Source organism: Vitis vinifera, chromosome 19, assembly GCF_030704535.1.
Source record: "Vitis vinifera cultivar Pinot Noir 40024 chromosome 19, ASM3070453v1".
Taxonomy (NCBI): Eukaryota; Viridiplantae; Streptophyta; class Magnoliopsida; order Vitales; family Vitaceae; genus Vitis; species Vitis vinifera.
The window spans coordinates 21593426-21619069 of record NC_081823.1 but is presented as its reverse complement, the minus strand read 5'-3'; positions in this window follow the sequence as shown (position 1 = coordinate 21619069).

Genomic DNA, 25644 nt, shown 5'->3' with positions numbered 1-25644 from the left:
TTTCTTTCAAATTTATCAATGATACTTTTTAAGAGGTATCCTAAGATGATCTTATTACAATTGTACGATTGTAACATATTGTATGAAATTTCTAAATTTAACTTTCTAGGGGATAATAGTTCTTGTTTTCTCCTCCTTTGTAATGTTATTTTTTGTTCTCTTAGTTTAAAGTTTATATGATTTTTTTAACTTGAATAATACTTTTCTTAGTATAAAATTTTCATCATCTCTTTTTTTTCCCTCCTATTCCAATCACTCGGCACATTTATATTTAAAGAATTTTTTGTATTGAATTATTAGATAAATGACATGAGTATAAATTTAAAATATCCTTTATTTGTGCAAAAGATACAATTGGTTGATGAATACTTTTAGCCTAACTTTTCTAATTTACAAAAAATCTTTTGTCTAAGATTTAAAGTTCATCCAAGTTACTCTAGTTTGATTAGTATAGGAAGATATGTAATCATGCATATTAGATTTAAGCAAAATCACTTAAGCTCATCTCCACTATTTATTTATTTATTCTAAGAAGAGTTAGGCACACATGAATCAATGAATGTTATCTTCTCATTCAACTACCTCCATAGTAGCGATGTTTTCATTTAGGTGATAGTTCGAAATAGTATTCATAGGATTCACTTTATGTTCCTTTCATGTCATTGCTTTATAATATTTTTAAGACATACATGAACTACATTCTTAGAAAATTAAATTAATAAGTTCAATTTATTTATGATTTGGCTTACACAAAATTGTGGGGATAATTTATAAGTGCATGATTTAGATGTGTTTGATAATTGAACTCCGTATCATCACATTCCTTCTTAAGCTATTTCTAGATATATAAAAATTCTATCCATTAATTTTATGGAGATTTTAGTTCAAATTATTGGTAATTACTATTTAATTTGCACTTAAGTCTATAGTAGGACCTTTTATTTAACTTTGTTGTTTCTCTTTTATATATATATATATATATTGTAGACCTTCTATTTTGTCCCTAGCACACATATTTTTATTGTCATTTTTCCTCACACTCCATTTTAATTTTTTTTAACGCTTATTTAGGACCCTTTTCTTTGCTCACCTTTTCATCACTCTTTATTGGTCTATGTTTACTCTACTCATCATAGATTTTTAAGCTACATTTTGGAGACCATTAAGGGATTAATTTGGGTTTGAACATGATTATTTAAGTTCTTTTAGGACTGGTTTTCTTTTAGAGTGTATTTTTAGAGCTTTAGAGCTCTTTTAGGCAATTTGTTTAGGATGAGGACATGTGTCCTCATCCTGGCCATCCGTTTTCTTTTCTTTTTCTTTTTCTTTTTCATTTTTGGCCCTTTGTGAGGCTTTTTTTTTTTGGGAGAATTGTGTTTTCAACCTAGTTAGGTTGGGTGATTAAGGAAAGGTCCTCCTATCACTAATAATTAAACTTAAAACCCAATGAAAGAGTAGAAATTGAGTGAAGGATATTGTCTTTAAAAAATCCCTAAAGTACCCTTGACTATTAAATGAAAAAAACTAACATGTCACCTCACCTTTCTCATTCTCTCTTTGACTCTTTTACCCTTCTCTCACCTATTTAATAGTAGAACCAAGTTGAATCATTTTTCTCCATCAAATTGAATATGAAATATGGTTAAAAATTATTATTGTCAAATGCATTTTTGAAGTGAATAACTTTTAAATACCTCATCAAATATTATTCTTTTTTCAAAATTACATAATATATAATAAATATTTTTTAAATATGTTGAAAACCTACATAATATATAATAAATATTATTCTTTATTTCAAACTTATATTATTTCTCATATATATTAAATAATTTTTAAACACCTCATAAAATATTAGTATTATTTGTTTGTTCTAACTCGTAAATTAGATATCATCAATTTTTTTTATTTAAATTTATATAATATATAATAAATATTTTTTAAAGACCTTAGAAAATATGTTTTTTGTTTCTTACTTACAAAATAATAAATATGTTGTACATTATTTCTCATATATATTAAATAATTTTTAATACCTCATAAAATATTATTATTATTTTTTTTCTAACTTGCAAATTAGACACATGGTGTTTATTATTTCGAAAATAATGTAAACACTCATATGCATATATATATATATATATATATTAATCAAGAAGACAATATTTCTAAGACTAATTTACCAACCTTTCAATAATTTTGAATGTGTAAAGTCTTCAAGATATTTAAAATTTCTCCATTTCAAAATTCCCTAATTGCTCCCCACACTAATCCTAAATATTTTTTAATAAAGATTTAAATATTTAGAACCATTAAAATAAATTCTTTCTTATTAAAGTAATTTTTTCAAAGTAATAAGATAAAAATCATGAAATCTTCAAAACTATAATTACAAAAAATATTTTAAATTTTAAAACTAATTTTATAATTTAAATTAATGATTTACAAGAATAAAAATGTTATAAAAATAATTTTTGTTTATTTTTAATTCCATTTAAATATGATTTTTTTAATCTCTATTGATAACAATGAAATTATGTTTATAAAGGCAAAATAGTAAAAATATATATTTCATTTAGTTTACTTATAATGAACAATTCAAACATGATTTATTTTAATTTTATTTTCTATGTGTTAATTTTTGTAGGGAATGTCTTAATGACATGGTTTGATAAAAAAAAAAAAAACTATCAATAATTGTCTTAATGTCAAACTCAAGTTGTTTAAAAATCGTATAAAACCTATTAAGAGTCTTGTACACCTGACATATTTTCTTTGTACAGTTAGTATAATACCCTTGTATAGTAACACAAATTTTATATCCCTCCTAAGTTATATGTCCATGTAGGTGCATTAATTGTATTTTCAATTGTTTGGTAAAGAAAATGGTGGATGACTTAGGGTCAATTTTTTTTCCCCAAATATCATTATTGAGGAAAATATTGGAATTTTCATGTGAGAGTTAAATAAAGTGCATGACATAGGTGTACAATCCTTGGGTGACAAGGAAAATAAAAAATGGTTTAGAATCAATTGAAATCATTCACAAAGGGTAATCTTGTACACCCTTATACAATTAGTACATTTCCCTTGTACAGTTAGTATAATACCTTTGTACAGTTAGTGTAATATCCTTGTACAGTGGCACAAATTTCATATCCCTCCTAAGTTATGTGTCAACGTAGGAGTGTTTAACCATACTTCCAATGGTTTAGTTGAGAAGATGATGGATGACTTAAGGTCAAAAAAATTTCCCCAAATATCATTATTGGGGAAAATATTAGAATTTCCATGTGAGAATTAAATAAAGTGCATCACATATGTGTATAATCCATGAGTGATAAGAAAAATAAAGGAATGACTCATAATCGATTGTAATCTTTCACAAATGGTAGCCTTGTACACCTTTGTACACCTAGTACAGTTAGTGTAATACAATTGTACAATGACACAATAAATGAATAAATGAAATTTAATTTTTTTTATTTTCATATAAAAAAATAGTACTAAACAAGGTTTTCAATTTTCATTTTTAAAAATCGTTTTCATTTTTTCATTAAATGTATTTTCAAAAAGAGACAATATAAAAAATAACAATTATTTTAAAAAATAAAAATAAAAATAATAAATAAAAAAATTTTAAAACCAAACTCAAATATAATCTAAATAATTTTTAACTACTTGTTTTCATCTCAAATAAGTAAATATACCTTTCAACCCTTTTATATAAGAAAAAATCAATCTCTGCTATGTATTAATATAATCTACTTCTAAAATTAGGTCATATGAAAACATTTTAATTGGGTATTTAAAATAAAAATTCTCCATCCATCCTCTTTCTTTCTTTTTCTTTTTCTTATTTTAATAAATTTTCAATTAATTCAAATCATTAAAAAAAATCCTTAGTAAACAAATTTGTAACATTTCATATAAATTATTATTAAAAGTCATGTTCAAAAAGTTATTAAAATAAGGAAGGAAGAAGATTAAAAATAATTAAACTTTTTATTTTATAATAGTAAATAAAAATAAACTTTAAAATACTTTTTAGTATAAAAAAAATAAAATAGTGAATATATTTATTTCAAACAGTGTTTTAATCATTAAATTATTTACTTCTAAAATGTAAAAGATAATTTTTATTTATTTAAATTATTATTATTTTTAAAGTATTTCTCAAAATAGTCTTTAAATCATTAATATAATTTTTGTTTATTTATAGTTTAAAAATAAAAAATAATGTTGATTTTTCAATTATTTATAAAAGAGTTTAAAAAACAATGAAAAATCCAAAAATAGTTAAATAAGAGATAATTTGTTGGTAGTGACGTGTAAAGAGTGATAGAATAAAGACAAAAATGAGTTAAATGAATATTTTTGTCTATTATTGTCTCATATCCTTGCAATCAATTGTGGGTCGATGGATAACCTTATCTTAATTATCAAATCCATATGGGTTGGAAACACAATTAACCCTTTTTTTTTCCTCACCTTTTGGGGGCCCACCTTTTTGGAGCACGTTTTGGAGAGGAGAGTGGGGAGACAATCTCTAAGGGGAGTGAGTTGCAAGAGACACGTAGCTAAGGACATTGTTGTCTGGCATGGTGGTGGGTAGGATACAGAGGATATTCCAGGTAGAGGATATTCAGGTGGCCAGGGCTGAAAGACTGAAAGGATGAGGTGAAGTTGGTGACTGAGCTGGGAGAGAAGAGGCGAGCCTACTAACTTTCCCTTGTTTTAGAGAATGAGTTTAGTGGAGATTTGAGAGGAATATGAATAAAAACATAAAAATGTGAGGGAGTTGCTAAGAAAACGAAAAGTAGGAGAGAGTTGGAACTTCTGGGTTTTAGAGTAGAGAGAAGAAAAGAAATAAAGGGAGGGTTCTGAGTTATGGGGAAAAACACTCTGCTGCTGATGGTTTTTAGGAGCTGTTAGTAGAGAAATTGCATCTTTTCTTCTAATGGGTTTTGAGAAGTTTTGGAGTCTTGAGGAGGTTTTAGAGAGGAGGTTTGGGCAGTATTTTGATTACTCGCCCATTGTCTACCTTTTCTCTGTTTTTCTTGGGTTTCATTTCTATGCTTCTTTATCTGTGCTTCTTTCCCTTTCCTTCTTTGGTGCCCTGGATATGAAGATCATAATAGCAAGAATATTTTCGAGAGAGGTGGACACTTTATGAAGATTGGGTACAATGGGGGCTGCTTATGGTTAGTCAGATGCAGAGATGGTCTTCGTTTTGGGAGTTCTCAGTTTGTGGCATTCTGGGTTGGATGTTTGTTGGCTCACACTATGAAGATGTTTCTCTGTTGTTTGTGTTGCTTTGGATGATTGATAGATGAATCTGCAATTTTCGGGCTTTGTACCATGGAAAGAGCGTGCGGTCATTTCTACACTAGAATTTTCTCACCAAGTGCTTGCAGGAAGGGATCAGTTCGTGGTTCTGTGCTTCTGATAAAATCTGAGAATGGAACTAGCAGGATCAAAATCAAGTTGCAGTTGCATGGGAAGTTAATTTACCTGCAGAAGAGATATCTCCAGAACCCCCTGAGCCTACACTAAGGATCAGATCACAAAGGGTATTTCTTCAGGCTTCAATAAAGTTTTGAAGGACGCCATAATTCTGGAGAATTTTCCTAAGACAATGGTGCATAGCAAGACGGAGACTGCTGCTGTTGGCCAGGGAGCAATTTTCAAGCTTGTTTGGTACACTGGTGCTCATACAGTTGTTGGAAGGCACACACCAGATTTTCAAGGAAACTGAGACTGCCGAGAGAAGGTGTAGACAAACTGGACCTCTATTTCATGGCACTGCTTCAAGCTTTGATCCTAGCAGAGTCTAAGATATCTTTGTTGGGGAAAAAAGTATGAGCAAAGTGAAATCGCAACTTGGTAGAGGAGAATGAACGTCGATGCATGAAATGGCAAACAAGATGATGTTCAAGTTGCATTTTGCCAACCTGAAGAAGCAGAGATGCTCGGTACAAGAATATGGAGCCTTGCACAGGTCCCTACCCTGATGTTAACAAACCAGAATGAATTTTCTGGTGGAGAACTGAAACCATTTTCAGAGAGGCTTTATATGGTCCTTTCTGGAGTAGCCAATGAAGAACCCTAACCCCAAGAGTCTCCAGAAATGGGAGTCATGCATGATAATATAAAGTTTAGGGTCTTAGCAATCACCAAAATTCTGATCTAGGATCTATGATGCCCAAGTCTTGTGCCTGAGCACGTTTCAACTGTTGAACTACGTGTAGAATTCGTGTTACCATGGCTGAGAAGGTACTGCGATCCCAATTGTGTAATGTCCGTCTTTCACCTTGATAAGTGTTGCAATGAAAGAAAACTAAAGGGAAGAGAGAAATTTCTAGAATAGTTTCATGCTCATTTTTTTTTTTTAACAGTACTCTAATATTTTCATATATATATATATATATATATATATATACATTGTTTTGACAACTATAAAATATTCCTTTTCTAATAAACAAATAACACCCTAACTGAAGAATTTGAAGAAAAATATGAAGAATTTGAAGACAAACTATGGAGGAACACCTCAATTCATTCTGTGATACCTACCTTTACAATGAATGAAAGCATAAATAAATAGCCTACAGATATGAGACAATTCCGGAATGGAATTTCCCTTACATGGAAAGTGAATAAACTCTTACATGGGAAGTGAATAAACTACTCTTACATGGAAAGTGAATAAACTACCTTGCTAGAATTACTCCTAAGAATAAACTCTTACATGGGAAGTGAATAAACTACCTTGCTAGAATTACTCCTAAATCAATTATAATAAAGGTTGTACATTACACTAGGGAAGTAAACAGAGGATGCTGGCTTGATTTCCAACACTAACAAACCTAACAATTCCCTACTTATCCTACGCACACAGTACCTGTCATGAGGTTTCTTGAAGTGGGTTTCACGTGAGGTTGTTACTGCATGTAATCTTCAGTTTAAGGTGCTGCAGACATTCCTTTAACATGCCCCTTCAAGCTGAACGAGAACTCTTCTAAAACGTTTGTTGATGAACCATTCTCGACTTTGTCTTGCATGGATATGTTATGCCCCTGCAAATATGAAAGAGAGGTTACGTGAAGATTGTTGCGAAGATTCTGGAAGCGCTGGACAAGGAGTGGTTTAGTGGATATGTATCCCACTTGCTCAAGAGAGGGGACATACTGGATGGAGAGTTTTCAGTTCAGGACTTTTTCACAAACAAAATGAACATCAAGGTCAATATGTTTTGTACAAGCATGAAATACGAGATTGTTGGTAAGGGCGATAGAACCTTGGTTATCACACCACATTACTAGAAGATGTGGAGAAATATGGAGCTCTTGAAATAGGGACTAAACCCAAGTGAGTTCTGTTGTTGTAGTTACAAAACAATGGTATTTTGCTTTTGTAAAAGAATAAGAAACCGTGGTTTGCTTCTTAGCACTCCAAGTGATAAGGTTGGACCTCAAGAACAAACAATATCCACTAGTTGATTTGCGATCATCAAGATTGGAAGCCTAATCTACATCAGACAATGCTACAAATTTGAGATAGGAATGTGAGTTAAAGAGAAGTCCATGATCACTGGTGCCTTTTAGGTAATGAAGGATACGTTTCACGACTTCCCAATGAGATTCTAGGGGGTGCTGCATGAATTGAGAAACTCGGTTGATGGCAAACGTGATCTCTAGACGAGTAATGGTGGCATATTGAAAGCTGCCAACAATGGAACGATGGAGGTGAGGATCGTCAAAGAAAGTTCTGACATATGCTAAGAGGGAAACGCCAGTAACCATAGGAGTAGGTGTTGGCTTAGCTCCATTCATACAAGCTTTGTGAAGGATTTCAGTGATGTATTTTGCTGTGATAAGAGAACGCCCTGAGAAATTTTATTTAGTTCAAGTCCAAGGAAATAGGATGGGTTGCCAAGATCTTTTAAGGAAAGCGAAGCTTGTAGCTGATGAACAAATTGATGAACCTGAGTAGGAGAGCTTCCTGTGATGAGGACATCAATCCACATAGATAAGTATGTTGAGAGAGTGACCAGCCTCAAACTTAAGAAAAAGAGAGTTGTTAGCTTTGGAAAAATGAAAACCAAGTTGAAGCAATAGCAGGTGAAGACGTTCAAACCATGCCTTAGGGGCTTGCTTAAGGCCATACAACGCATGATGAAGCTTACACACCTAGTGAGGATGAGTAGTGTCTATAAACCCAGGAGGTTGGCTCATATAGACGTTTTCCTTCAGAATGCCATTAAGAAATGTATTGTTAAAATCAAGTTGTTTAATGGTCCAATTATTGGAGATGGCAAGAGCAAGCACCGCTCGAATGGTAGTAGGTTTGATCACAGGACTATAGGTATCATGAAAATCAAAATGCAGAACCTGGTAGAATCCTTTGACCACTAACCTGGCCTTATATTTGTTCACAAAACCATCAAAGTTTGTTTTGACTTTGAAGACCCGTTTACATCCCATAACTTGGTGATTTAATGGTGGTGGAACCAAAGACCAAGTGTGATTAGAGTAGAAGTCTTGGAATTCTTGCTCCATAGCAGCATGCCATTCTAGAACAGAGAAGGCTTCAGAAATAGAACAAGGTTCTGATAGAGAAGTGGAGGATATACTCATGGTCAACAATGTTTTTGGTTTGAAAATTCCATGGCTAGAGTTGGTGAACATGGGAAGTGTGTTGTGAAAGGGAGGTTGAGACATAGTTTGGGAAACTGAGGGATTTCCAAAAGTAGATGGAGAGAAGGATGATGGAGGGGATAAATGATGATTGGAATTAGAAACAATAAGAGGGATATGAGATAGTGGGTCGAAGGAAAGGGAAGTGGATAAGGGAGAAGAGGTTGAGGAAGAAAGTGAAGGAAAATAGGACTCATCAAAGGACACATATGGGGTGATATAAATTTATCCATTTGGGGCAAGACATTTAAAGCCTTTTTTGGTTTTCAAGGTAACCCAAAAAAAATGGGAGTGGAATGAAAGGCAAACTTGTGAGTGTTATAAGAACGAATGTGGGGATAACATCTGCAACCAAATACTTGGAAATGAGAATAAGAAGATTTATGATGGAAGAGGGCTTCAAATGGGGTTTTGGAGTGAAATACAGGAGTGGGCAATCGATTTATGGTATAAACAATAGTGATGAAATAATGATCCCAAAGTTTGAGAGGAAGATGAGACTGAGTTAGAAGAGTGAGTCCAACTTCTACAATATGTCGATGCTTACGTTCAGCAAGGCCATTTTGTTCATGAACATGAGGGCATGAAGTGCAATGGAGAATGCCACATGATTGAAGGAAGATGTGGAATGCTTTGAATTCACCTCTACCATTAGTTTGCAGAAGTTTGATATATGTTCCAAGTTGTAGCTGAACCATTGTTTTAAACTTAATAAAGCAAGATAGTGCTTTTGATTTGGTGTGAAGTGGGTAGAGCCATGAGTATCGGGTGGAATGATCTGTAAAACAAATATAATACCGAAACCCTGCTGATGATAAACAAGGGGCAGGACCCCAAAGACCTACATGAACTAATTCCAAAGGAAGTTTGTATACAGTATCTGATGACTAAAATGGAAGTTTATGTTGTTTTCCTAATTGACATGCAGAGCATAGATGTGCAATTTTTATTTTTATTTTTGAGTAGGAAATATTGCAGGCTTTGAGTACACTTCTAAGCATTGAGAGAGAGGGATGACCCAGTCGTTAGAGCCAAACATCTAGTTGAGAGGAGAGAGCTGATGTAGTGGAGGTCAAAACTTGTCTTGATGAATGGCTTGGAATTTTTGTACCCTTGGACTTGTTAAAAAATCAGTTGACGGATATGGAGGGTTCAACATGTTGTGGGCTAACTATGGCAGGTTATAATTGAAAGACATATAGACCATCTTTAAGTGCGCCTTGAAGCAATACTATTCTTGTGACTCAGTCTTTAACAAAACACATGTTAGGGTGAAACTCAAAGAACACTTTGTTATCTTGAGCAAATTTGGATACACTGATAAGATTGTTTGTGAGACAAGGTATGTGTAAGATATTTTTAAGATGAAAAACACGAGAAGAGCTTGATGAGTGCAAGAAAACTTCTCTTATGTGAGAGATTAACTCACCTTCTCCATTACCCATGTAGACTTGATCAAGACCATCATAGGTAGACTTGTTTGTGAGGTTGTGAATTGTTGGTGTGCAATGGTTTGTGGCTCCGGAGTCTGGAAACCAATGAGAATCACTTACCACTTCAAGAGTGGCTAGCATGGCAGTCATGAATTGATTGTTGATAGTGTAAGTTGAGGCTTGAAATTCTTGGTCAAACTTGTAGAAACATTGAGCAGTAATGTGGCATATTTTGTAACATATTTAGCATTGTGGTTTTGAGTTTCCATGATTCCTGCCATGATTTCGTCCTCTTCCACATTGTGGTGGAAGGTTTGATCATCTTCTTCTTGCATTATGTGTATGTTGTGTATGTTGTGTATGTTAGGGATTGCCAAGAAGCATAGCATTTGGAGAAGATCTTCTGCCTGGTCCAAAACGACTTGTTGTGCTTAGATTAGATGTGATTGTGTTACCATCCAAAGAATTGATTTCAACTGAGATGTGAAGATGTTGTTCTAATCATGTTTCATGTGTCATAAGTAGAGCTGTAATGTCCTCAAACTTAGAGGATTCAGTATGATGACAGAAATAACAAAAGAATCATATTCAGAATTTAGCCCAGCAAGAACATGCAGTATCTGCTCTTCTTCATAAACAACATGACCAGTGGAGGATAAGGCATCTATAACGCCTTTGAATTTGAGAAGGTACTCAACCATAATGGATCCACCTTTTTTATAGTTTGAAGCTGCATTTTATGTTGCATAATCCTTGCTTTGCATTGAGATGTGAAGAGTTTTTCTAGTCTTTGCTAGATATCAAAAATGGTGTTTGATCCAACCATGTGTGGTAGAATACTTTCACTCATGGAAGATAGAAGCCAACATACCAGAAGTTGATCCTGTTGTTGCCAAGCTGTAAATTTAGGATTTATTCTAGTAACTTTCTGATCAAGTTCAGTCAAAAATTCTGGAGGAGATGAGTGGTTTTCTTGCAAGACAAAACATTGGAGATTGTGACATCTTATGGTTGCCATTGCTTGTTGACGCCATAGCAAAAAATTATTTCTGTCTAGCTTCACTGTTAGGAGATGAGCGAACAATCCAGAAGTAATGGAGAGATGTAACATCGTCTCCAATATTGAAGTTGTTTTGAATATCAAGTAAAACTGGAACGAAAAAGAAGAAGGGAAGCAAAAAAAAAAAAAACCAGGAAAAAGAAATTTCAATAGTTTTTGCTTACCGAGAAAAAAAAATGGAAGGACTAGGACCAATAGTGCTCTGATACCATGATAAGTGTTGCAATGAAAGAAAACGAAAGGGAAAAGAGAAATTGCCAAAATAGTTTTATGTTTTTTGTTTTTTTTTTTGTTATTTACAACACTTTGATATTTTCATATATATACATTGTTTTGACAACTATAAAATATTCCTTTTCTAACAAACAAAAAACACCTTATCAAACCTAATAGTTTCTTACTTATCTTACACACATAATACCTATCATGAGGTTTCTTGAAGTGGGTTTCACGCGAAGCTGTTGCTGCATGTAATCTTTAGTTGAAGGCGTTGCAAGCATTCCTTTGACACATCTCTCCTTCATGGCACTTAAATCACTTCAGCATATTCGGTCTTAAGAGGGATGCCAAGAGACTCTGTTTTTGCTAACTATGGTCTGAATACTTACTTGAAGGACTTAATCAAGTCATGTATGGAATGAAAGGTGCAAGACATGGCCATAACATGGCAAAGAATAGTATCAGCAAGTAGTTGTTTGGTAAGAAGCTCGTTAATGGTGTATGGCTAGATCACCATTCATTTTCAAAGGTCTGTGTAGTGGCTCTATGATGAGTTTAATTTGAGAGAGGACAGGAGAGATAGGAGATAGAAGTTTTGAATTCTAAAATGCCTTTATTCACTTCATGCAGGTGCATTTATAGATGCATAGACAACTAAAACACAAATAGTGACTTAAGACCAGGGAAGTAGCAAAAGAATAGGATTAGAATTAGACTAGATCTTTTATTGTGTGTAAATCGATATCCAAGCTAGGTGTTGAGGTGTTGCCCACGTAACTGTGATCTGCAAGTAAATAGGAGTTGAACCAGGGATTTCGTATCATTCCCTCCCCCCTCAAAGTGTCTTTGTCCTTAAGGACGGAACCTCGGGTATGTTTTGGAGAATCGCCATGCGTTCTCCCAGGTGGTATCTTCAATTGGTGTGTTGATTCGTGCCCATTTGGTGTATCAGCTGATTCATGTCCAACTGGTGCTCCTTGATTGAGGTAGTAATCAACAAAATTTATAACCTATTACACCATTAACTAGGGTAGCAAAGACAAAGCTACTATAGCATAGTGGCTCTAGGATCGTTCACTGGGAAGGGTTTTCAACTCTCAACTGCTACTAATTCAAAGTTAAATTGGTGCTTTTTCATTTCAAGGTTAGCTTAATAAATAAAACACAAACTTTGTTTAAATGAGGTTTTGTTTAAAGCTAAATAAAAAGAAAGTAATGAAAATTACTTGTGAAGAAAAACATTCCTTGGAGGTTTAGGTTCACAGGGGAGGTTCCTTACGTAAAAACAGAGCTATGGTCATTTAGTTCATTTCCTCACATTAGAGAATTAACATATAGTCAATTCTCTAACCGGTGTTGTATAGCTGCTTCTCTTTAATGGGTTCAAACACTAAATCCCTCTCACTGATGCAACTTGCAATGGCTCGTGCCTCTTACCTAGCATTTGCCATTCAAGGTGATTTTTAACCTTGAACTTCCCTTCTCAAGCTCGCAAGAGATAACTAATGGATGTCTCCTTGGAGTCCAAAAGCTTACCAAGTGTTGGCAATTCTAGAAAATCCTACCTCCAAGTCACTTCCCAAAAGCTCGCAAGAGATAAACAAGTGCATCTCCATGGACGGAGATCACGTGCCTTACCAAGTGTTGGCTCAAGTGACTTGAAGGTGTTTTAAGTTAACTAAAAACATAGAAATCATTAAAGGATCACATTTTCTCTTCATTAATGACTGAAACCACAAAGCTACTAATTCTTGCACTTGGAACCTTTCCCAGCAACCTTAACTCCAAGGAACTAAAAGTCTAGCCACTCATTCTCTGAGGAAAATTCCTCAGAGCTTGTTTGGCTAGTAAGAAAAAGAATGAGAAAACAAAAATATATGAAGGAAAAACAGAGCAAGTGCTCTGTGAATTATATTTCTTTCTTCCCCTGATTACATAATAATTCTATAAAGAAAATTACAAACTATATATATGAGGTTATTCACCCCTTTGTTCTTACTTAAAGACTAAGGAATCCTATGATAGGTGGATTACAAGGAGAGTTTGGGGATTTAGACAACAAATATCTAAAGCAAAATATATCAAGATGTCGGTCGGAAATATCAGGAAGCTTCAAGAGAACACCGCAGCGTTGTATACTAAGAGAAAAACTCTCCAGGTAAGCGCTATCAGAGGATCCAGATATGTCTGACCGGAGAAGTTGAAACGTCCTCATCTCTCATCCAGCTGTGAGATATCCGGATGTAAAATGTCGGCGCACGGAATTCCTCCCCGGGTGGATTGAGCTATGCTACGCAAGGGGGACCGTCTGCGTGTGCAAGGTGTAGGGACCCCTCTCCCGGATGACACGGAGTGCGCAAGGCTATCCGGACCAACTCCATCCGGATTCCCCAAGAGGACACGCGCCGCCATTCTATCCGGATCAACTCCATCCGGACGATAGCATATCCTATCCGGATATGTTGTCCGGATGGAAAACATTGACTATAGTGAGCAAGCCTTGCTACAGCCCACATTCCGCCGCTCTCCAATGGTGTGTCCGGACGCCCTGTCCGGACATCTTTGCCATGGATTCCAAAGGACTCTCCTCATTCTCGGATTGCTTTGGTGATAAAAAAGCTATCAAAACACCAAAACTTAACACAATTTGATTAGAATTGATTGCAAGGGTCCTTAATATGTTAATTGGGTTAAAAGGTGATAACTACTACTCAAAAGTGTTTATAAGAGTTAATTACAAGCTATCAAATAGCACTTTTTAAGTAGTAATCACTCCCCCCAACCGACATATTGCTAGTCCCTTAGCAATGAAGGAGAGAAAAATAAAAATAAACAGTACTATAATTTACAACATCATGCTGATCAAAAAACAATTTTTAAGTGGCATGATGATCTAACTCTCACATGGAACATTAAAGAAATAAAACTCAAACTTCAACAAGAGTTATCAAATAACTTGTCTAATCATAATTCTTAAAGAGAAGACATTATGCAAATTTAAGCTTTAAAAGAGTTTCCACTCCCAAAGGGTCAAACCTTACTCTTCCACAAAAATCTAAGTGTTATTTATTAGCTTCCGAATATAGTATGTTGAACTAATCTCTCCCCCAAACCTAGTTCTTTTTCAAAGCTTAGCAAACTGATCAACCTCCAATAGGCTAAGAATGTACCTCTTGTTTCACAATTTTTTTCATTGTAGGAGTACAAGGCTTAAAGGTATTCTTTTCTAAATTGTCCATGTAACGGGGGTCCATCGATGACTCCCAACCAATTAAGGTTTAAGGCATCAAGCTTTAAGGATCTTTCAACCACTAACTCCTCGGATTTTACCTCGAACTTTTGAGAATGAATTTTAATACCCAAGCACCTACAGTATGTTAAACTCCACCTATCCACCCTTGTAACGAGCATTGAGGTCGGTGACTCCCAACCAATGAAGGCTTAGGGCACCAGGTTTTAAAGATTTTCACCATATACCCCTCGGACCTTGCTCAGGTTTCAAGGCAAGAAAACATTTTTTTTTTCTTTCTTTCTTTATTCTTTTTTTCAAAGGCTCATTGGCCTTTTACAAGGTGTCCCAACACTATTAAATGAGGTCAAAAGTACCAAGTCTAAATTTTCCTAAGTCAAGAGGGAAATAGTTTTTCATCTTATAATCGGAACCTAGTGTGCACAGTGTGTGAATAGCTTAAAGTGGAAGAACTAAGGTTGAATTCAATAGAAACTTCAACAATTCATCAATTTTAGTAAGCATAATACAAACTCTAAGTCAAGTAAAAAGACAAAAATTCAATTTCTCCCATTTCATTTTGAAAATTTTTCCTTAATAACCATGGAGAGTAGAATAAAATTTTAAAATTAAGCAAAAAGCAACTAAATTACCAAAATAACTTAGCATTAATAACAAAAACTTCCTTCCTCAACTCTCCCCCCAACCAAGCTGAACATTGTCCTCAATGTGATAAAAACGATTGAAAATAGGGAAGAAGTGGTACCTCCTGAGTGACGTGGAGTGATGGCTCAGCGGCCTCTCTTGTAGGAGGCTCTAGATGAGGTGGGAATGGTATGCTCAGGATGGCAGCGTGTTGGGCCTAAGTGGTAAGAATCTGCTCCTAATTTTAATCATTCAAAAAGATTAAGTTAGTTACAATTTACAAAATTTCAAGACTAAAATTACAATCAAATAATTTACAAAACTTAAAAATTAACATATTTAACAAAATTATGGACTTTGGTGAAACCAAGTCCATCTAACCCTTCTCTGATCAGGATTTTTGTGGGTCAAGGAGGTTGATTTCCTCATTTTCTGGCTTGAACAGTTCAATGAATGGCTTAAGGTGATGACCATTGACTCTGAAGGTGTCTATGCCATTGGAATTTAGTAATTCCACCACTCCATTGAGATGTACTTGGTGAATAATGAAAGGACCTATCCACCTTGACTTGAGCTTCCCTGGAAAGATATGGAGCCTTGAGTCATAGAGTAGGACTCTTTGTCCTTTCCTCAATTCTTTGTTGGAGATTAGTTGATCATGCCACTTCTTCATCCTCTGTTTTGCAACTTTGGAATTGATGTAAGCATCATTTCTTAATTCCTTCATCTCATTAAGGTCTAAACACTCTTTTCCCCAACTCTGATCAAGTCCATGTTCAATCTCTTGATTACCCACCAAGCTTTATATTCAACTTCCACAGGAAGGTGGCATGCTTTGCCATAGACGAGACGATAAGGAGACATGCCAAGAATAGTCTTATAAGTTGTTCTATATGCCCATAATGAATCATGTAGCTTAATAGACCAATCTTTTCTGCTTGTAATCACCACTTTCATCAGTATGTTTTTTATTTCCCTGTTTGCTAGCTCTACTTGCCCGGAAGTTTGAGGATGATAAGGTGTAGCTACCTTATGCTTCACTCCATACTTGGCTAATAGGGTTTCAAAAGGTTTGTTGCAAAAATGAGTACCTCCATCACTGATTATGGCCTTGGGCACCCCAAATCTTGAGAAGATGTTCTCCTTGAGAAATTTGAGAACCACCCTGTGATCATTATGTTTACAGGGGATTGCCTCCACCCATTTGGAAACATAGTCCACCCCCACCAATATATAAGAGTTATCAAAAGACATTGGGAAAGGTCTCATGAAGTCAATACCCCAAACATCAAAAAGATCAACTATAAGGATGGGGTTCATGGGCATTTGGTTTCTTTTTGTAAGCTTCCCGAGTCGTTGGCATCTATCACAACTCCTACACATGATGTGGGAATCTTTGAAAAGCAATGGCCAAGTAAACCCTGATTGCAAGACCTTCATGGTTGTTTTCTGATAGGCAAAGTGGCCTCCACAGGCATTCTCATGGCAGTGGCTGAGGATCCCTTGTTGCTCTTCTTCAGGGACACACTTCCTTATGATCTGATCTGCACAATACTTGAAAAGGAAGGGCTCTTCCCAATAATAAGCATGAATCTTTGTAAAGAAGTGCTTCCTGTCTTGCGCTTTCCACTCACTTGGAACTTCACCAGTAACCAAATAGTTAGCAATATGAGCATACCAAGGAGCTTTCTCTAGCAACATAAGTGATTCCTTGGGAAAGTCATCATTAATAGGTAATACATGGGAATTATGTGTTATAGCCAACCTTGAAAGGTGGTCAGCTACCACATTCTCCACCCCTTTCTTGTCTCTGATTTGGAGATCAAACTCTTGCAACAAAAGAATCCATCTAATCAACCTTGCTTTTGCATCTTGCTTTGTTAATAAATACTTCAAGGCTGAATGGTCAGTGAAAACAATGATGAAAGACCCTACCAAATAAGCACGAAACTTGTCTAAAGCAAACACCACAGCTAACAATTCTTTCTCTATAGTTGTGTAGTTTCTTTGAGCCTCGTTCAATGTTTTGCTTGCATAGTAGATCACATAGGGCTTCCCATCTTCTCTTTGGCCAAGTACAGCTCCTATAGCAAAGTCACTGGCATCACACATTACTTCAAAGGGTAATTGCCAGTTAGGAGCCCTTACTATTGGAGTGGTTGCCAAAAATTGCTTCAATTGATCAAAACTCTTTTGACATCTTTCATCCTAGACAAACTTAGCATCCTTAGCTAAAAGTTCACAAAGAGGCCTTGACAGCTTAGAGAAATCTTGTATAAACCTCTTGTAAAACCCTGCATGGCCAAGAAATTGCCTTACTCTTTTTACGGTGGTTGGGGATGGCAATTTGGCAATCAGTTCCACCTTTGCTTTATCAACTTCAATGTCTTTCTCGGAGATGATATGACCAAGGACAATTCCTTGATGTACCAGAAAATGGCATTTCTCCCAATTGAGCACCAAGTCTTTTTCAATGCATCTTTTAAGAACCGCTTCCAAATTTACTAAGCATTCTTCAAATGTACCTCCATATATGGTGATATCATCCATGAAAACCTCCATAATTCGCTCCACCATATCACTGAAGATACTAAGCATACATTTTTGGAATGTTGCAGGTGCATTGCATAAACCAAAAGGCATTCTTCTATAGGCGTATGTTCCAAACGGACATGTGAAAGTGGTCTTCTCCTGATCTTCAACATCAATTTCAATTTGGAAATACCCTGAGTACCCGTCCAAGAAACAATAGAAAGGATGGCCAGAGACTCTCTCCAGCATCTGATCAATAAATGGGAGTGGAAAATGATCTTTCCTTGTCACAACATTCAATTTCCTGTAGTCAATACACACCCTCCAACCTGAAGTGAGGCGTGTAACAATTTATTCGCCTTTTTCATTCTGAACCACAGTAATACCTGACTTCTTTGGTACCACTTGAGTAGGACTCACCCAAGGGCTGTCAGATATGGGATAAATAATACCCGCTTGGAGTAGCTTCAGTACCTCAGTTCGCACCACTTCTTGTAAATGAGGATTCAATCTTCTTTGAGGTTGACGAATCGGTTTAGCTTCTTCCTCCATATATATGTGATGTATACAAACCAAAGGACTGATTCCTTTCAAGTCAGATATTTGTCATCCTATTGCTTTCTTGCACCTCTTAAGAACTTCAAGTAGAGAAATCTCCTGATGACCGGTAAGAGATGAAGATATTACAACAGGACATTGGTTATTTTCTTCTAGGTATGTATATTTTAACTCCATGGGCAGAGGTTTCAAATTGAGCTTCGGGAATTCTTCCGTTACATCATCTTGTCCCTCCTCTTTATTGAATAAAGGTAGGATCTCTTCTTTTCTCCTCCAACCTTGTAGAGTAGCAAGCACATTAGCGGGTTCAGACAACCCTTCTTCAAGATCCTCAAGACTTTCATTCAACTCATCTTGTATATTCTGATCACAATGCTCCTCCACTAGAGTGTCAATAATGCATACCTCTTCTGGACCTTCTTCTTCTTCCGGAGTAATCAGCTTCTTTGACATATGAAAGATATTAAGCTCAAGTGTCATGTTGCCAAAAGTAAGTTGCATAAGTCCATTCCTACAATTTATGATTGCATTTGAAGTAGCAAGGAATGGCCTTCCAAGGATGATAGGAACATAATTAGCTTCCTTAACTAAAGGATCAGTATCAAGAACAACAAAATCTATTGGATAGTAGAAATTATCAACTTGAACTAATACATCTTCAATTATCCCCCTTGGAATTTTCACTAACCTATCAGCTAAAGGCAGGGTGATTGATGTTGGCTTTAATTCACCAAGTCCCAATTGCTTATAAACAGAGTATGGTAGCAAATTCACACTTGCTCCCAAATCTAACAAAGCTTTTTCCACTACCTTTCCTCCAATCATGACTGAAATGGTAGGACATCCCGGATCTTTGTACTTTAAAGGAGATTTGCATTGTATGATGGCACTTACTTGTTCAGTCAAGAAGGCTTTCTTATTCACATTCAACCCTCTTTTGATAGTACAGAGGTCCTTTAGGAACTTTGCATATGTTGGAACTTGCTTAATCATGTCCAGCAATGGAATGTTGACCTTCACTTGGCTCAATACTTCAAGGATTTCTGATGCATTTTTTATCCCCTTTTTCCGATGCAAAGCTTGAGGAAAAGGTGGAGATGTGCGTTTCTTCATCAATTCTTCCTTAATAAGCTCTTTCTCCGGATTTGCATTCACTGTTGAATCACGGTCCTCCTTCTCTTCACTGATATCTTTCTTCTTTCCTTTCATTTCCTCCCTCTTCTTTGTCTCTTCTTCTTCCTTCTCTTCAACATATAGCTTGGGTGTTGGTGACTCAACCTTTTTACCACTCCTTAGAGTGATCAAGGCTTTAACATCTCTCACCTGTGAAGATTCTCCCTCATGTGTTTCCACTTCGTGGATATCCTTGGGGTTTTGGTGATGTTGAGAAGGAAATCTACCCTTCTCCTGCACTGTGTTCAAATTAGTGAGCCTTGAGATTGAGTATTGGAGATTATCTATCTTCTGAGATAAGTCATTTTGCAGCCCATCAATCCTTTTGTTCAAAGTATTCTCTACACTGCCAATTCTTTGACTGAGTTGAGAGTTGATGGATTTTTGTTCTCCAATAAAATCTCCCACAACCTTGCTGAGATTCATTATTGCTTGTTCAAGACTTGAAGCTTGTTGGGATGGTTGAGATGGTTGAGCCGGCTGTTGGTACTGAGGTGCTCTTGGCTTCCATGAAAAATTTGGATGATTCCTCCAACTTGAGTTGTAAGTATTGCCATACGAAGCATTGCTATTGGGCTTGAATTGTCCAATGACATTTGCTTGTTCTTCATATATTTCTCTAGCAACTGGAATTGAAGGGCACTCCTCCACCAAGTGTTCATAAGATTGACAAATAGAACATGGCTTTACTTGCACTGGTGTTTTAGCAACAGCTTGCACTTCATGCATCTTTTTCGGTTCTAGCTCCTCCACTCTTCTTGTCATAGCTGGAAATTTTTCTTTCATATCACCATCTTCATTCAAGGTGTACATCCCAGCCTTAGCATGAAGAGCATTTGGTTGAGATTTCATCTTTCCCACTTCTCCTCTGTGCGGTTCATCCCATCCCCTTGAGACTTCAGCTACATAACTCAATAAATCCATAGCTTCCTCAGGATTCTTACTCATGAAATCCCCTCCACACATTGTTTCGAGGAGTTGCTTCATTGAGGAAGACATCCCATCATAGAAATAACTCACCAACAGCCATGTATCAAAGCCATGGTGAGGACAAGCATTAATGGCTTCCATGTATCTTTTCCAACACTCATAGAATTTCTCATTCTCTTTAGCTGAGAAGTTAGAAATTTGTCTTTTCAAACTATTTGTTCTGTGAGTAGGAAAAAATTTCTTGAGGAATTCAGCTTGTAAATCAGTCCAAGTACAGATACTCCTTAGCCTTAAAGAATTAAGCCAAATCTTGGCCTTATCCTTTAAAGTAAAAGGAAATAGTTTAAGTCTCATCAGGTCGATAGAAGTTCCTCTCTCTCGGAATGTATTACAAACATCCTCAAATTCCTTGATATGGGCATAAGGATTCTCACTTTCCATTCCATGGAAAGTTGGCAGAAGTGGCACAATATGGGGTCTGATCACTAGCTGCTTTGTAGGGGGCACTATACATGATGGTGCACTCATACGAGGTGGATGCATACGGTCCCTCATTGATCTAAATTCATTGGGATTATCCTGATGATCATGGTGACTATGCTGATCTTCAGGTGTAGTTTCCATGATGTTCAAGATTACTTCCAACTCCTTGTTATGAGGTGTTTCAAGTTTAACAAGCCTTCCTCCACAATCTCGTATCCACTTTGGCATACACAACTAGTATCAACTGTAACAAAGAAAAAAAAACAAAAACAGAGGAAAACTAAAACAAAACTACCAAAAAGAGTTCGATTAACTAAAACTAAATTAAAAACTATGCTAGAATATAAACGAGTAAAAAAAACAACTAAAAGAGTTAGCAAAATGACAGAAAACTCACCAAACTTGTGATGAAAACCACAAGTACCCTGAAATAATATCACTATGAAGTTGGCACCTTCCCCGGCAACGACGCCATTTGATTCGTGCTCATTTGGTGTATCAGCTGATTCATGTCCAGCTAGTGCTCCTTGATTGAGGTAGTAATAAACAAAATTTATAACCTATTACACCATTAACTAGGGTAGCAAAGACAAAGCTACTATAGCATAGTGGCTCTAGGATCATTCACTGGGAAGGGTTTTCAACTCTCAACTACTACTAATTCAAAGTTAAATTTGTGCTTTTTCATTTCAAGGTTAGCTTAATAAATAAAACAAAAACTTTGTTTAAATGAGGTTTTGTTTAAAGCTAAATAAAAAGAAAGTAATGGAAATTACTTATGAAGAAAAACATTCCTTGGAGGTTTAGGTTCATAGGGGAGGTTCCTTATGCAAAAATAGAGCTCTAGTCATTTGGTTCATTTCCTCGCATTAGAGAATTAACATATAGTCAATTCTCTAACCGGTGTTGTACAGCTGCTTCTCTTTAATGGGTTCAAACACTAAATCCCTCTCACTGATGCAACTTGCAATGGCTCGTGCCTCTCACCTAGCACTTGTCATTCAAGGTGATCTTTAACTTTGGACTTCCCTTCTCAAGCTCGCAAGAGATAACTAATGGATGTCTCCTTGGAGTCCAAAAGCTTACCAAGTGTTGGCAATTCTAGAAAATCCTACCTCCAAGTCACTTCCCAAAAGCTCGCAAGAGATAAACAAGTGCATCTCCATGAACGGAGATCACGTGACTTACCAAGTGTTGGCTCAAGTGACTTGAAGGTGTTTTAAGTTAACTAAAAACATAGAAATCATTAAAGGATCACACTTTCTCTTCATTAATGACTGAAACCACAAAGCTACTAATTCTTGCACTTGGAACCTTTCCCGGCAACCTTAACTCCAAGGAACTAAAAGTCTAGCCACTCATTCTCTGAGGAAAATTCCTCAGAGCTTGTTTGGCTAGTAAGAAAAAGAATGAGAAAACAAAAATATATGAAGGAAAAACAGAGCAAGTGCTCTGTGAATTATATTTCTTTCTTCCCCTGATTACATAATAATTCTGTAAAGAAAATTACAAACTATATATATGAGGTTATTCACCCCTTTGTTCTTACTTAAAGACTAAGGAATCCTATGATAGGTGGATTACAAGGAGAGTTTGGGGATTTAGACAAAAAATATCTAAAGCAAAATATATTAAGATGTCGGTCGAAAATATCAGGAAGCTTAAGGAGAACACCGCAGCGCTATATACTGAGAGAAAAACTCTCCAGGTAAGCGCTATTAGAGGATCTGGATATGTCTGACTGGAGAAGTTGAAACGTCCTCCTCTCCCATCCGGCTGTGAGATATTCGGATGTAAAATGCCGATGCACGGAATTCTGGATATGAAATGTCGGCGCATGGAATTCCTCCCCGGGTGGATTGAGCTATGCTACGCAAGGGGGACCGTCTGCGTGTGCAAGGTGTAGGGACCCCTCTCCCGGATGACACGGAGTGCACAAGGCTATCCAGATCAAATCCATCCGGATTTCCCAATAGGACACGCGCCGCCATGCTATCCGGATCAACTCCATCCGGACGATAGCATATCCTATCCGGATATGTTGTCCAGATGGAAAACATTGACTATAGTGAGCAAGCCTTGCTACAGCCCACGTTCCGCCGCTCTCCAATGGTGTGTCCGAACGCCCTGTTCGGACATCTTTGCCATGGATTCCAAAGGACTCTCCTCATTCTCGGATTTCTTTGGTGATCAAAAAGCTATCAAAACACCAAAACTTAACACAATTTGATTAGAATTGATTGCAAGGGTCCTTAATATGTTAATTGGGTTAAAAGGTGATAACTACTACTCAAAAGTGTTTATAAGAGTTAATTACAAGCTATCAAATAGCACTTTTTGAGTAGTAATCATGCGCCCAACTACTTCACCAAAAATTCAGTGCAAGGTCTGTTCTTCCCTTTGTGAATCACATGTCGAGCCAAGATGGACTCCGTTTGTGGCAATAGTGTGGATTCGGCCAAAACTAGCGGGAGTTGAGTGGATATGGGTATGATTGACCCCAAATGCTAGCGTAAGAGGCTAACGTGAAATACGTCATGAATTTAGGACTCCGCGGAAAGAAGCAATCTATGAGCCACTAGTCCGAACTTCTTTAGAATTTGGTATGGGCCAAAAAACTAAGGAAAAAGTTTTGAGGACTTCTTGAAAGCCACTAAAGTCTGGCGGTAGGGCTGCAACTTCACGTAAACGAAGTCCCTAACATTGAATTGAACATCTTGTTAACGTTGGTCTATAAGGCTTTTCATTCTATCTTGTGCCATCTGAAGATTGTGACGTAACTCCTTCAAGATTACATCCCAATCTTGGAGATATTCATCCACCGCCTGAACATGCGCTGTGCCCGGTATGTAAGAAAGGAAGCTTGGGGGAGGCACCCCGTAAACTATTTCGAATGGGTTGAATTTGGTGGAGGTGTTGTAACTGAACTCTGCCCATGGAATCCATTCTACCCATTTCTTCGGTAGTAGTCTTGCAAAACACCGCAGATACTGCTCCAAAGTGCGGTTAGCAATTTCAGTCTGGCCATCAGTTTGTGGGTGGTAGTTGGAGCTCATATTCAATTTAGTCCCTTGCAACTGGAATAAGGTCTGCCAGAAAGTGCTTGTGAAGACCTTGTCTCTATCACTGACAATGGAGGTAGGAATGCCATAGAATTGGACCACATTAGAGACAAACGCCTTTGCAACTGTGACCGTTGTGTAAGAATGCTTGAGATGGATGAAGTGGGCATATTTTGATAGACGATCCACAACAACCATGATAACATAATGACCATTGGAGTTGGGCAGCCCTTCAATGAAGCCCATCGAAATATCTAACCATATTTGAGTTGGAATCGACAAGGGTTGGAGGAGACTTGTTGGTTTCATACAGTTGGCCTTGTATTGCTAGCACACCCCGCAAGTTTGTAGAAACTCATTCACCGTTTGCCGCATATTAGGCCACATAAAGCTCCTGCCAATTCGATATAGTGTCTTATGAAACCCAAAGTGACCACCCGTTGGGGAGGAGTGGTTGTCTTCCAATATCAACTTAAGCAAGGTGGATGAAAGGCTTAGATAAACCTTCTCATCATAGAACCAAACCTTGTCACATTGCACAAGTTTATGTGAAGCACACGTGTTCTCCAAGTTGGTGTAAAAAGGTTCCTGGAAGACCTCTCTCTGAAGTGTTGGTCACCATTCTACACTTAGAACAAAAATTGAGATGGAATAGACTTCTCTCCTACAAGATAAGGAGTCTGTGGCTTGATTCTCTGACCCTTTCTTGTATTCAATGGTATATTCATACCCAAGGATTTTGGGTAGCCAGCATGTCTGTACGGGAGAGGTAATCCGTTGCTCCAGTAGATATTTAAGGCTCTGGTGGTCAGTGCGAATTGTGAATGGTTTACCCAGCAGGTAGGAATGCCACTTTTTGATTGCCTTGACAATTGCCATCATTTCTTTCTCATAAGTGGATAGTGTCAAAGTTGATCCCTTTAAAGCTTCATTGAAATAAGCCACGGGGTGGTTGTACTGAGTGAGAACTGCCCTTATCCTAGTCCCGCTTGCATCACATTCGATCACGAACAGTTGAGTGAAGTTTGGTAGACATAAGGTTGGTGGATTGGTCAACTCCTCTTTTAATCTGTGGAAGGCGTCTTCTACTTCACTACTCCACTCGAATTGGTCCTTGGTCAGGAGTTTAGTTAAGGATGTTGTCATGCCGCCAAAATGGCTTATGAATTTTTTAAAGTACCCTGCTAAGCCCAAGAACCCATGTACTTCTCTAGCTGTAGTGGGTTAAGGCCAAGTGACTACTGCTTGTATTTTCTCAGGGTCAACGGATACTCTTTTTTCTATAATAATATGGCCCAAGTAGGTGACCTGTGTAACTCCAAATTGACATTTTGATTCTTTGACAAATAGTAGGTTAATAGACAATATATAAAAAACAATCTGTAGATGCGATAAATGATCCTTCCAAGATTTGGAGTATACCAGTATGTCATCGACAAATACGAGGATGAATTTCTAGAGATGAGAACGAAAGAGATCGTTCATGAGACCTTGAAAAGTTGTTGGGGCATTGATTAGCTCAAAATGCATGACCACGAATTCATAGTGTCCTTCGTGGGTCCTGAAGCCAATCTTCGGAATATCTTCTACTTGCACCAGATTTGGTGGTATCCTAATCTTA